Consider the following 15,163-nt stretch of genomic DNA (forward strand, 5'->3'; position numbering starts at 1 on the left):
AGATCTGATGGGATCAGGCAGTGAGATGCAGTGGAGAGGAAGAGTCAAATAGGTCTCATTTGACCTTCCCAGGGGAGGCCTTTTAAAATTACTTATTATTAACATGAAGCAGCCTTCAAAGTCATGAGATGAGAAGAGGGAATTAAGGTCCAAGACATCATTGGGGCTGGCAGTAATTTGCATTGCCTATGAAGTTAGGAATCAAGTATTAACCTTTCCTGATTTGATAAGAAAAATACTGATGTGATAACATCAGATTATTTCAGGTTTGTTTGTTTGTCGTTTGTCCTGCAAGAAGTTGCTCCCATGGCCGTTAAACACAGTTGCGTTGGAGCTGATGTCGGCCTGGAATGGGTGTAGGGGAGATGTCCTCGCTCTTCTTATCTTCTCCATTCTTAGTTTCCTCCAAAAATGACATCTCCGTGCTACTTTTAGACCCTGGTATATTTTCTTATTTAAAGTGAAAATTGAAGCTTTAATGTCTTAGTGGCTCAGCATTACCCAGCCTAGATCTGATTATGGTTTTCTTGGTAAAGAAGGTAGCTTAGAGAAAAGGAGTATTTGAGCTTGGGCCACTGTCCCTACAGGACACCGTCCTTGACCCTTTGATAAAATTTGTAAGAGCCTAAAGGAGGAAGGAATGCTTTTAAAACAAACAAAAATTACTATTATACAGGCTGTGTGAGACCCACATCAATTACCTACCATTTTATGTAATTTTCAGACTATTATTATACCAACTAACAGCCCAGGGGATTGAGGTTTAGAAAAGTTAAACCACTTGCCATGGCTAAGATGTGTCAGAGGCCGCAGTTACTGCTAGAAGACCTTTCCTGCCACTTCTTCTGAATTTTATAGTATTTCCCTCCCAGGTATAGAGAACAAAGAAAGTTTCTAAGTGCTACAAGCAGGAACAACAACAAAAGAAAGAAAGAAAGAGGAAGCACCTTTTCTGTTCCCTGGGCACAGGCTGAAACAAAGGTTAGGCGGTCAGTGTTGCAGTCAAGGGCGGTGACTGTCTGCTGTCCTGCTGCCAGGGTCTGCTGGCTTCATGGTGCTTCCTTCCCCAGGCATGCACCACATGAATGGGATCCTGAAAATGAGGCATGCCTCAGGCATGAGGCTGGAAAGGGTGCATCCCCAGACATGAGGTTGGAAGTGGTGCATGCCTCAGACATGAGGAAGTGGTGCGTGCCTCAGACATGAGGCTGGAAATGGTGCATGCCTCAGACATAAGGTTGGAAATGGCGCATGCCTCAGACACGAGGCTGGACGTGGTGCATGTCTCAGACAGGAGGCTGGAAGTGGTGCATTCCTCAGACACGAGGCTGGAAATGATGCATGCCTCAGACACAAGGTTGGAAATGATGCATGCCTCAGACACGAGGCTGGAAGTGGTGCATGCCCCAGACATGAGGTTGGAAATGGTGCATGCCTCAGACATGAGGCTGGAAGTGATGCATGCCCCAGACCTGAGGTTGGAAATGGTGCATGCCTCAGACATGAGGCTGGAAGTGGTGCATGCCCCAGACATGAGGTTGGAAATGGTGCATGCCTCAGACGCTGTACAACACGATAGCCATGGAGGAGAGGGTCCAACACACTGTCTTGGGAAGCACTGTCATTCTTAGCTCTGAGCCTGTCCTGTCACAGGACCTCCCACATCATGAAAGGTAGTGCCTCAAAGGACCTGCAAACTAAGACGAAATCAGCAGGCCATCTGTTGGTAAGAACCCAACACAGGACTCTGAGGAAATGAGTAATGCCCACATATGGACTAGCCTGAGCTAGAGCAAGACGCCGTCTCTACTAATAATAGAAAAACTAGTTGGGCACTGGGGGGGCACCCATAGTCCCAACTACTTGGGAGGCTGAGGCAAGAAGATTGGCCAAGACTTTGAGGTTGCTGTGAGCTATGATGCTACAGCACTCTACCTAGGCAGGGTTACTGAGTAAGACTCTGTCTCAAGAAAAAAAAAAAGAAGAAGAATGAACAGAAGTAATTTGTTTAACGTCTAAAATATTTCATTCTCTAGCCCTCCTTCCCATCCTTACACCCCCATATCGATTGAAACTGGAGAGGGTGGAGGGGCATAGGCTTTGTCCTCACCTTGCTGCTGATTCATACCCCAGAGAAACAAAATCACACGACCTGCTCTGGCCTCCTCTTCCCTGGGGGAGGTTACATTTTGCTTAAATCAAAGAGATGTTCGAGCCCTTGACCCGGCTTCCCGTAAAAGTGCTGATCAATAAAACTTTTAGAAATTGGTTTTGAATATTAAACATTTTCACTGGACCTGAAGATTTATGGTATCTCAATTAACCAAGTTTCTATTGCATAATAAGAATAAAAAATGTTATACATGGCTGTTAAGTTTTCTGGCTAGTCTGCAGAAGATAATTCAATTCACAATTACCCAAAATGCTATATACTAGTAATGAAGAATAATAGAAAACAGTGTTGTTGTAGAAGTAATTATGCAAAAGAGAAAAAAAATGAATACGATAATTTTCTATTTATTGTGAATGGCAACGCTGAAGAAAAGTAGAAGTAATTAGAGGAAGATAATATGGAAATGTTTTCTCAAAGATGTTTCTGAATACTTTCAAAAGTTTGCAAGTTTGTACTATTGTTTCTATTGAGCCAGATTTAATTTTAAAATGCATAGTTTTTCTTTGGTTCACATATACATTTTTCACTACTCTGCCATTTGGAGAAATTTTCATAAATGTTGATGAAGGAAGGAAGATAGATAAAGGAAAAAAAAGAAAGACAAAAATGGAATGATATGTGAAAGGAGAGCGTAGGAGAGCAAATTTCCAGAAGAAGGGAAAGGGAGGCTGAGGAGGAGGGAATAGTATGTACTTGTGTGAATTAAAAAGGTCCGAGGTGTAGCTCGGCTCCTGTAGCCCAATGGTTAGGGTGTCAGCCACATGCACCGGGGCTGGTGGGTTCAAACCCAGCCAGGGCCTGCTAAATAACAATAACAACGATGGCTGGGGCCTGTGGTCCCAGCTAGTAGGAGGCCGAGGCAAGAGGATCTCTTAAGCTGAAGAGTTTGAGGTTGCTGTGAGCTGTGATGCTACGCCACAGTACTCTACCTACGGTGACATAGTGAGACTCTGCCTCCAAAAAAGAAAAAAACTCCAAGGTGGAATTACTGGATAGTTGAAGGTAGAGAAAAGGAGAAAAAAGGTAGTGGCTGGGTAAGAATGAATGGGCTCTCCCTTTGGAGCTTAGGAGTTATGAACATCTCCTCTCTCTCTGCATGAGACTGCACGTGTCCTGGTGTCCAGTGTCCTGGTGTCCAGTGCCCATCCTAAGCTGAGGCAAGAGCAACTTAAGGACCAGGTTCTCGCTGCTGGGCTCCGGCCCTTTCTGAACTTTGCTTATCACCTACTGGCACTGCCGGGAGTCCCCTTCTTTCACTGCATCCTAGCCCGTGACCTGCTAATCTTCACTTCTTCACTCCCTGGGTGATCGGACATCCTGCCTGGTCGTGCCCAGACCTCTACTCTGAGGGACACTACTGGTGGTTTAAGAATTTCCCAATGCTTATGTTTGCCTGCTGACCCAAATGTTCTTTTTGGCGATCACCTCACATCCAGGCAGCCTGTGAAGTCCAGGCTCTGTCCCATCTGCCCTGCTTCTGTGCAATTAAACAATTTATTCTCAGCTATATGGTTTGCTATATCAGGTATTTTGTTCACCTGGACCATCCACTGATGGCTTCACATGTACAGCCTCCCACTCATGGTTTGGGCCTCTCATGATAGATCAAAGAAGGACTCACTATCTGTGCATATGGGAAATTGAATCAGTCGGATGTTTTATGAGAGGGGTGGTGCTCACGCCAAGTCATTGTCTCTAAGGCACCCTGTGTAAGAGGAAGGAGTTACAGTACTCAAATGTGTACTGCTCAGTACTTTTTTATGCCATCTCTAAAGATAATTCTCTTCCCAGTGTCATTTCCATTGCGTCTTCCATGGTCTTTGTTCAATGCATTAATGTCCTCTATTTATCTTTGTGTCTTTACTGTCCAGCAGATAGACCTAATTCTTAGTAGGTGCGCCAAGGGTTTTGAAAAGATGGATACTTCTCCTTTATCTCCTTCTCTCTTCCTCTGTTTCTCCTCCTCTTACACACACACACACACACCCCCTCTACCTTCTCAACATGCTCACCTGTGTTGAGTAATCCAGAAGTCACTGAGATTACAAACACAGACCCTGGCGTTTGAATCCTAGCTGAGAGATTGTTTTCTCCCTACATAGTTTGTACTTCACTTGTCCCGCCTCTTCCTGCTTGTTATAATTGCAGCATTTGCCTATTTTATAAACGTGCATTCCCAAAGCAAGTGGCAAGAGATTCTGGGCAGTTGCAAGGGAGGGATGCTTGTACCCCCTCCTCGTTAAGTGACCTTTTCACCAAGGTCACTTAATAGAGGATGGTACATTTTGGAAGAATATTTGCAAACTTCAAGGGATGGAAAATCCAATCTGAATGATCTCTTAGCATTCCCCAGGGCATGTCAAGATGAAGGGAATCATGGACTCGTCTCCTTGGCCATCTGAAATGCAGTTGCTTCCTTCAGTAACATGCTCTTCTGTGAGGCCCCTGAGTACGCCCCGGTAGCATGCGTCCTGCTGTACTTGCGCATGAGAGACAGTTTATAGAAGGTTCTTGATTATATGCTCCGTTTTACAATTGGCAAGTCAATGGGCGCTTAGCAAATTGTAAGATAAAGTGTAACCTCAATTGAGAGGTTAAGAACACTGGCTTTACAGTCAAAAGGCTCATTTCAGATCCCCCTTCAGGTACTTAATGACTATATGTGGTTGGACAAGAGACTCAATTTCTCTAAGCCTCAATTTCCCGATTAAAAAAATAAGGACTGCCTACCCTCTTCACTCGGCTGTGGGGAGGGAGTAGATGATATCACAATAAATAGTAGTTATTACTTTTTACAAAACATAACTTACTGAATTAACAATTTAAGCAAGCCGTTTGCTTGGGTACCTACAAGCACTATTCTAGGCAGTGTGGAAATGATAAAGTTGAATTAATTCTGGGTTCTCCTCTCTAAACATTCACATATGTTGAATATGTAAATATGTTGGCTGAATACAGACCCAACAGATCAGGAAGGAGAGAGAGATTAAAAGGAAGGGAGGAAGAAAATTTGCTTAAAATAAAACACACCATACTTAGTGTTCACAGCAATAAATTTGATCACATATATTCACTCATGTAACCGCCGCCTCATCAGGTGCAGAACATTTACCCCCACAAGTTCCTCGCTGCCCCCTTTTTTATTGTGGTAAAATGTACATGCCATAAAATTTAGCATTTCAACCAATTTTAAGTGTACAATTCAGTGGCATTAAGTACATTCGTTAGGTCTGGAGGAGGATAAACAAGGCAAGGAGAGGCTAAGGTTGGAGGGCGGTTAACAGACTTGTAGCTGGGAACCAGACTGCAGCTAGGAGCTGTTCCCTGGTGGGAACATTCGTAGTAGAAAATTCCTAGTGATCTGTAACTGACTCTGAGCTCATGACCTTCTGTTTAAACCTGTGATGTAAACCTTGGTTTCATCCCAATCCGTCAGTCACCCCAAAGGCAGGAGAAGGGGAGACAGACTAGTGAGCTGATGAAGGCAGCCGTGTGCTGGGACTCCGGGTCTTCCTCCTCTGCCGAAGATGTTCCTCTCTCTCTGGAATGTATTTTCACGTGGTGTAACTTCTATTTACTTTTATCCTTTCTTTTTCCTGTAACAAACTGTTGGCATGGGAATGCTTTGCATCTGTGATCCCTCTGTCGTTTGGCTTGGTTTGGTACCAGTACTCATTCTTGACACTGGGAGCTGGGGGACCAGGGAACATCCAGACAGGACTACGATATTTACACAGCCGCCTAGCCGTTAGCACCATCATCTCCAGATCCCATTTCGTGTTTTCAAACTGAAATTTTGTATCCATTGAGCAATAACTGCCCATTCTTCCCTTGCCCCAGACTCTGGAATCCAACAGTTCTATTTTTCTGTCTCTGTGATTTTGACCACAGTAGGTAGCTCAGGCAAGTGGTATCACACAACACTTGTCATAATGTCTTCAAGGTTTATCTGTGTGGTACCATGTGCCAGAATTTCCTTCCTTCTTAAGGTTGAATAACATTACAATGTACATGTTTATACCACATTTGTTCATCCATTCTTTTTTTGATAGACACTCGAGTTGCATTCACTATAAGAATAATGCTGGTATGTTATGGGTATACAAATATCTGTTTAAATCCTGTATTTCAGTTCTTTTGGCTTATGTCTAAAAGTGGAATTGCTGGGTCACATGGTAATTGTATGTTTAATTTTTTTTGAGACAGAGTCTCACTTTGTCACCCTTGTTGGAGTGCTCTGGTATCATAGCTCACAGCAACCTCCAACTCTTGGGCTTAGGCGATTCTCTTACCTCAGCCTCCCAAGTAGCCAGGACTACAGGTGCCCCCCACAACGCCCAGCTATTTTTTTGTTGCAGTTTGGCCAAACCACCAACTTTGGTATATGGGGCTGGCACTCTACTCACTGAGCCATAGGCACCGCCCTGTATGTTTAATTTTTTCAGGAACTGCACTATCATTTTCCATAGTGGTCAAACCATTTTATATGTCACCAGCAATGTACAATCACATTCTTGCCAAAATTTGTTTTCTGTTGTTACGATTTTTGATTTTTTTCAGAATAGTGATTCTAAGGGGTATGAAGTGGTATCTCACCTCAATTTTGATGGGCCTTTCCCTAGTGATTAGAGATGTAGATGTTCATGCTGACCATTTGTGTATCTTTTTGGAGAAATGCCTATTAAAGCTGATTGTCCATTTTTAAATTGTATTCTTTGTTCATTGAGTTGTGGGGGTTTTATGTATTCTGGATATTGATCCTTTACCAGATATATGACTTGTAAATACTTCACCCTGTTTGATGGGTTGCCTTTTCATTCTGTTGGCAGTGTCTTTTGATGTACAAAAGTTTAAAAATTTACTCTAATCAAATTTTTCTGTTTTTCCCCCTTTTTGCCTATGTTTTTTGGCATTAAATCCAATAACTCATTGCTGAATCCAATGTCATAAAGCTTTTTCCCTGTGTTTTCTTTTAAAGGTTTTATAGTTTTAGCTCTTTAAGTCTTTGATTCTTTTTGAGTTTATTTTTTTGTACATGGTATGATGTAGGAATCCAGCTTTATTACTTTGCAGATGGATATCCAGTTTTTCCCACACCATTTATTGAAAAGCCTGTCCTTTCCCCCACTGAATAGTCTTAGGATACTTGTCAAAAATCATTTGAATGTACTGCATATTAAAGGATTTATATCTTCTCTCTCTATTCTATTAGGCTCTACGACTGTCATGATGCCAGGAATACACTATTTGGATTACTATAGCTTTGTGCTATGTTTTGAAATTAGGAAGTAAGAGACTACTGGCTTTATTTTTCTTTTTCAAGATTGTTTTGAGTATTTGTGGTCTACTGAAATTGCATATTAATTTTAGGATAGATTTTTCTGTTTCCATAAGAAAAAGTCATTGAGTTTTGGGCAGGGATGACACTGAGTCTGTAGATTGTTTTGAGTTGACATCTTAACTATATGAAGTCTACCAATCCATAAATCTGGGGTATCTTCCCATTTACTTCTCTCTTCTTTTTTCTTTTCTTTTTTTTTTTTTTACTGTTGTAATAAAAATAATATTTATTCAGTTGTAAAGAGTAGTTATAAAGAATATTAAATGGTAACAAGTATTCTCATGGTCTTGATTTTTCTGTGCTCTATGTTCTAAAATTAATACATCAACTGGATTTCAGTAAGATCCAGTCCAAAGATATTTTTTTAACTATAACTTACTATGGGTACATGAAGTTTTAAAAAGGCAACATGTTAATGATAGAAATTTCCAACTATTGGGGTGGGGGAACAGCTTTCAATCTCCTTAATGAAATAACATTTTTAGAACGGGGACAGAACTACTATGCAAAAGGTAATTCTTCCTCCCCTTCCTAATCATTCTTAGGAAGTTTTCTTTGTATAAAAAGAAAAGGTCCTAAGTTAATAGCTTATTATTTTTTTTGTGTATCTGCACACACACATATACACAAGGAAGTCCACTGACTCTTCATTCTTCTACAATTGCAGTGATGTTTCCAAACATTTGGTGAAATCCAAAGGCAACTGAGTAACGACTTCATTGCAATGTCTTTTGACCAACTGATTTAAATCTTCATTCAAAAAGGAATCCCCTTGTAAATTTTTACCCTTAATTTTGGAGGCTGAAGACTGAACAGGAGGATTAAATGTCATTGCTGCCATGCTATAGGCCTCAAACAGTTCCACAGCCGATCTTCAACTCAACTCTGGTTTGAGGGCTTCTGAGCCCTCAGAAGGGGCTCCAGCGATCAGGTGAGATGCAAATTTCTGCACTATGGGATGATAATATCTCTGAAGTGCATGCAATTCCCACAGAGCAGTGTTCTGGGCATTACAGTACTCAGGCTCATCCAGCTCAGGGAGGAAAACTCCACTTCCCTGAGATTCATTGTCAAGCAACAAATCTGTTTTGGGGAAAGTATGCATTAATATTCTGGTAGTTGCTAAAATGCCAATGCTTGAATTTGGAAGAACATGAAGAGCTAGGGTACAAAGGCGCTTGATGAAGGCAAACGCTCGCTGCTGAGAAACTTACTTTCTGTGCTTAGTCAGCATGACATCAAGGCACTGGAGTACAATCTCAACACCTTCATTGGTAGCACCTGCATGTAACTTGAACAGTGTTTTGTAGAGATGGGTATAGAATTTCACTGGATCAATATTCAGAACATCACCTTGTCCAGAAAGAATATGAAAAGCAGTCTGGACACAGTGAAAAGCTATCTGGACCTGATAGCTTAGGTCTCCAGATTCAATGAGAGTATGAAGAACTACTAATAAATCATCAAAAAACTCCACATTTATAAGGTGAGCAAACTTGGCAAGGCCTTCTAAAACTGCTGGCAGGAGAGGTGACCTCTGGGCCTTCTTCAATATTCTGAAGTAGGTTACAAACACAATATTCAGAGTCTCCGTGTGCAATTTAAGTTTTTTCTCAGTGCTCTCTGATGCTTCGGACTCCCGTAGCGCTCGTTCTAGTTTCTCTTCTGCTTTTTTCCACTTTCTCTGCATTCTTGATAGATTCTTTCTCTTTTCCTTAAAAGTCATAAGCTTTTTTGGTTTATTAATGTCTTTTGTATCTTTTTTCACTTCTACTTCCTTGGTTCTTAGGCATAAAAATGTTTTTAACATCTCTGGCCTAACGTCATAATTTCTGCCCTTCACAAAACCAGAAATTACTTATTACACCAAGAGAAGCTTGGCCTAATTTATCTTGTTTGAAGAGTTTCTTTACTGCCTCACAACACATTTCGGATATCAGTTTTGACATGTCATTCATAAGTGGGACAATCAATACAATAATGTTGTTGTGGAAGTTAAAATGAGGGAGCGCCACCAACAGCTCACACAGGCACTTCACAGTTCCTTCTGCCAGTCCTTTGTAATGCTTTCAAGGAAACTACATTACTTTTCTTCATCTTCCTTTGCTTCCGATCTTTAACCATTTGCTCCAGATTTTCCAAATAAAATTTGTATTGGCTAACCAGGCCTTCTTCAAATTCTCTCAACTTTTGAGTTTCCTTGCGGATCTTGGAAGATTTTTCTGCTTCTGTGAGAGGTTGGATTTTATATGAAGGAGTAATGTCTTTAAATAACTCCATTAGAGAAACAATCACCAGCTTTCGGACAATAACAGCCACATCAGGATTCTGTTCCATCAGCATGGAACGTAATTCTTTCAATTTTTTAATATTACTTTCTGTGTCTGATAATACAGCAGATGCCAAGGCTGCAATACGCAGTTTCGTCTCCTGTAGTTTCTTCTTTCTCTCCATCAAATGTTCTTCTATGGTCAGCTCTTGAATAGGATCCTCAATGATCTCTTCCTCAAGCACCATCTCTTCTTCTTTGTTACTGTCAATAACTGGCTTCTCCCTGGTCTGTGGGATTATACCACTTTTATCTTTGATAGGAAGCAAATGAATCAGTCCCTTCTCTGGTTAGGTCTGTAGAGTTCTTGCTATTTTTTCATATGTATCTATAATGTGCTCATGCTTTCGTTTCCTGGTATGAACAGGTTCACTGGTCCACGTTTATCCTTTGGGTCCTCCAATGGAATTGGTTTCTTAGACACAGCATCTCTTACAGCTTGCCTTAGTTTCCTCTGTTCTTTTCGGTACTTCTTGAGAGCTCTTTGTTGTTTAAATTGTTTATTTTTTAGCTTGTTTTCAAGCTTGACTTTACTAGTTTTTAGCAACTTGCGAAAGCTTGGAAGCTCTTTCTTATTTCTTCTTTCCTTCATCCTTACGCCTGAAAGGAGACCGAACTTGACAAGATCACCGGTTGCAGGAGTAATCTACGTCTCTCTTCTTAAGTTTATTTTAACAGTGTTTTGATATTCTAGTGTACAACTGTTTCCCTTTGTTAGTGAAGTTTATTCCTAAATATTTCATTCTTTTTGATGCTATTGGATATAAATTATTTTATTAAATTCTTTTTCAAATTGTTTATTGTTAGTGTATAGAAATGCAACTGATTTTTTGTGCTATTTTATATACTATAACTTTGCCAAATTTGTTTATTCATTATAATTGTGGTGTATGTGTAATTTTTGGAGTTTTCCACCGATAAGATCATGTTATCTGAGATCAGAGACAGCTTAACTTCTTCCTTTCCAATTTAGATACCTTTATCATTTTTTCTTGTGTAATTGCTCCAGCTAGAACTTCCATTACCATGTAGAATAGAAGTGACAGAAGCAGACATTTTTGCTTTGTTTCTGATCTTAGGAGAAAACTTTAAGTCTTTCATCATTGAGTGCTTTGTTAGCTGTGGAATTTTCATAATGGCCTTTATTATGTTGAGATGGTTTCTTTCTATTCTTTGTTTAGTATCATTCATCATGAAAGGATATTGAATTTTATCTACTGTTTTTTCTGTATAAGTTGAGATGATCATGTATTTGTTTTGTTTTCTACATCTGTTAATATGGTGTATTACATTGACTGATTTTAGTATTTTGAACCATCCTTGCATTGTATGAATAAATCTCACTTGATCATGGAATATAATTCTTTTAATAAGCTGTTGAATTCAGTTTGCTAATATTTTGTGGAAAATTTTGCTTCGATATTTTTAAGGGATGTTGGTCTATAGGTTTTTTGTTTGTTCTCCTAGCATTAACTTTGACTGTTACTAGAGTAACGTTGTCTTAGAGAGTGCGTCGGGAAGTGCTTCCTCCTCATCAATTTTTTGGAACAGTCTGAGGAAAACTACTGTTTTTTTTTTATTTCATTTTATTGTTTATTATAAAATCATAGCTGTGTACATTAATGCGATCATAGGCACCATACATTGGTTTTATAGACCGTTTGACACATTTTCATCACACTGGTTAACATAGCTTTCCTGGCGTTTTCTTAGTTATTGTGTTAAGACATTTACATTCTACATTTACTAAGTTTCACATATATTCTTGTAAGATGCACTGCAGGTGTAATCCCACCAATTGTTAATTATCCTGGAAATTCTTGGTGGAATTCACAGTAAAGCAGTCTGACCCTAGGCTTTTCTTTGTTGGGAAGTTCTTTATTAGTGATTTAAACTCTTTACTAGCTATAGATTTGTTCAGATTTTTTACTTTTTTATGACTGATTCTTGGTAGGCTAGCAATTCCTTGTCTTCCTAGGAATTTGGTCATTGATTTAGGTTATTCAACATGTTGGCACACTTTTGACCATAATACTAGTTTATAATCCTTTTTATTACTTAAAAATTTTTTTCAGTGTCCTCCCGGTCATGACTGATTTTGGTTATTTGCATCTTCTCTCCCTGTTACTTAGTCAATATAGCTTTGTCAATTTTCTTGTCATTTTAAAGAATAAATGAATGGTTCTGTCGATTTTCTCTATTGTTTTCTATTCTCTATTTTATTTATCTTGCTTCAATATCATTTTATTCCTTCTGCTAATTTCATTTTTAGTTTTTTTCTCATTTTTCTAGTTCTTTAGTGGTTAAAGCTAGGTAAATGAGAGATTTTGTATTTGTTTAGAACTGTGAATTTCTATCTTAGCACTGCTTTCACTACACCCTATACATTTTGATATGTTTCATTTACAATTGTTTCCAGATTAATATAAATTCTTTATTTTCTCATAGGTTGCTTGAAAGTGTGTTGCTTAATTTACAGCAAAAGGAGAAAATACTTATAATAATAGTAACTGAGAATATCACAAGATTAATGTCAGATACCTAACCGCAGATCCACGTAAATTTACACCTATTTATGTATTTTCCAGTTTTCCTTCTGCTGCTGATTTTTAGTTTCACTCCATTCTGGTCAGGGAAGATAACTTGCATGATTTTACTGTTTTTGATTTATTAAGACTTGTGTCTTGGCTGGGTGCTGTGGCTCATGCCTGTAATCCTAGCACTCTGGGAGGCCAGGGTTGGTGGATCACCTGAGCTAATGAGTTCAAGATCAGCCTGAGCCAGAGAGAGACTCCTGTCTCTAAAAATAGCCGGGCATTGTGGCCAGCTTCTGTAGTCCAAGCTACTTGGGAGGCTGAGGCAAGGGGATCACTTGAGCCTAAGAGTTTGAGGTTGGTGTAGTTACGATGCAATGGCACTCTACCAAGGGTGACAAAGTGACACTCTGTGTAAAAAAAAAAAAAAAAAAGAGAGAGAGAGGGAGAGAGACGTGTTTAATCCATGATCTATCATGAAGAATATTCCATGTCCACTTGAGAAAAATGATTGTCTGCTTTTGTTGCATTGGAGTGTTCTTTACATTTATGTTTGTCCAGTAGTTCTATAGTATCATTAGGAATACTTAAAATGTAATTGACTGATTGCTGGACATGGAGTGTGGACTAACTTGAGACATAAAAGCTCCAGATGCATCATAAGGGAGCCCCACGCTTTTGTGAGTTTTACCCCTGGAAGCCTCATCCTGTTCTCAGAGTGAAAATGAAAAACCAGCCAGATCAGAGAACCATTCTGAAAGGAGCCCAGAAGATTTTGCTCTTCCTAACAAAATCCTGCCCTCAAATGAAACTGTGTTACCAGAGCCTAATTACATTGGGTTTTACCAGAACTCTAATCCACTGGAAGCAGGTGGGAAATTCCCAGCTCTAAATGCTCACTACCCAAAGGGCAAAAATCATAGTTTGAAGAGACAGAGCAAACCTAAGAAGAAGACTCAGATATGGCAGGCAGGTTGAAATTCTCAGGCTGGAGATTTAAAATAAATATGGAAATAAATATTGGCCAACTTGGAAATAAAATGGACAACAAGCAAGAACAGATGAGTAATGTAAGCAGACAGATGGAAATTCTAAGGAAGAATCAAAATGAAGTGCTAGAAATAAAATAAATAAGCAAACATTGTTACAGAAATGAGGAATGGGCTCATTTGATGGGCTCATCAGTGGACTGGACACAGCTGAGGAGATAATCATGGGGCTTGAAAACATGCCAATGGAAACTTTCCAAGCTAGAAAGCAAAGAGAAAAAAAATAGAAAAAACGAGAACACAAGTCTGAGAACTCTGGGGCAATTACAAAAAGTGCAATGAATATGCAATGAGAATACCAGAAGCAAAAGAAAGAGAAGAAAATATGTATAATAATAGTAACTGAGGATATCGCAAGATTAATGTCAGACACCAAACCGCAGATCCCAGAAGCTCACTAAAGGACACTAAACAGGATGAATGAAAACCAAAACAAATCTGCACCTAAGCATCTGATGTTCAAACTGAAGAATTTCAAAAGCAAAGAAAACAAAAAATCAGAAAATATCAAAAGGGAAAAACATTACCTATGGAGGAGCAAGACTAAGAATTACATTGAATTTGGCTTTAGAAACCATGCAAAAAAGAAAAGAATGGTGTGAAGTGTAGAAAATGTTACAAGAAAAGAATCACCAACCTAAATAAAAAAGAGAATTTCTCAGAGAAACAGAAATCAAAGGGATTTGTTTTTAATGGACCTGCTTACAGGAAATGTTAAAAGAAGTTTCCAAGCCAGGTGCAGTGGTGTGCACTAATAGAAGTCCCAACTCTTTGGGGGTTGAGGCAGGAGAATTGCTTTAGTCTAGGAGTTTGAGTCCAGCGTGGGCAACAAAGCAAAAATCCTGATTCTAAATGAGAGAGAGATTAAAAGGACAGAATCATGAACTAGGTGGGGTATCCAGTGTCCAGGCAACCCTTTTTCTTCAACTGGATGTGAGTTTCTTGAGGGCAGGAATGGGATTCCACAGACATATTTGAATTAGCTATGGTGGCTCCGTAGAACCTGTTACTAATGTCCGCTTGACAAAGGCAGATAGATTACACCTGTTGTCTGGCCTCCTCTCCTTCCCAATTGTGTAAGTGGATGTCATCAGACATTTGTATATTTCTGACCACAGCAAAGTAGAAATAATAATGAACATAAGCAACTTTTATTTGTGCAGTGATTTGTAATTTGCTCTTTTTCTTCTTGAAAAGTTCCTTCCCAACTTCCTCCCTATGGCAGGTCTTACTCATCTTCCTGGTCTCTCTCAGATGTTATATCTTCTTAATCTTTTCTGATTTTCCTCAGTTGTCTTTCTCTTGCTGGTTTCTAAGCTTTTCAAGCCAAGTTTGGGATCACACTGACCAGAAAGATTTTTTTGGAATACAGATTCCTGCACTTAGCATCAGACATACAGAATCAAGAGTCCTGAGGCACACACTTCTGAATCTGATAATCATGTAAGCAAAACTAGTTTTGTGTACTATTTTTTTGGAAAAAAATGTGTATCTAACCTTCTTAGTGTTTCCTGTTCACCAGAGTGTGCAAGGTGAATAAACTGGTATTTTCACACTCTTAGGATATTCAGATGATTAACTATGACACAATCTCAAAGGTTCCAGCAGCAGTAATTATACATATCTTGTGTTCATAGGGCTAAGAGCCTGGAAGGGAGAGAAAATATTTTATTAATCCTCGTATCTCTAGTTGTGAGTATAACAATATTTTGCTTTACCTTTTTTGTTAAAATGTAG

General features: G+C 39.4%; 1 protein-coding gene and 1 pseudogene across 8 annotated transcripts in view; one reads left to right on the forward strand and one right to left on the reverse strand.

The window, feature by feature from the left end:
• OPCML (opioid binding protein/cell adhesion molecule like) overlaps positions 1–15,163 on the forward strand; it is a 1,112,106-nt gene that overhangs the window by 591,249 nt on the left and 505,694 nt on the right. The window lies entirely within an intron of this gene.
• On the reverse strand, positions 8,042–10,435 carry LOC128588199 (nucleolar complex protein 3 homolog; annotated as a pseudogene).

Source organism: Nycticebus coucang, chromosome 6 (assembly GCF_027406575.1).
Source record: "Nycticebus coucang isolate mNycCou1 chromosome 6, mNycCou1.pri, whole genome shotgun sequence".
Classification (NCBI taxonomy): domain Eukaryota; kingdom Metazoa; phylum Chordata; class Mammalia; order Primates; family Lorisidae; genus Nycticebus; species Nycticebus coucang.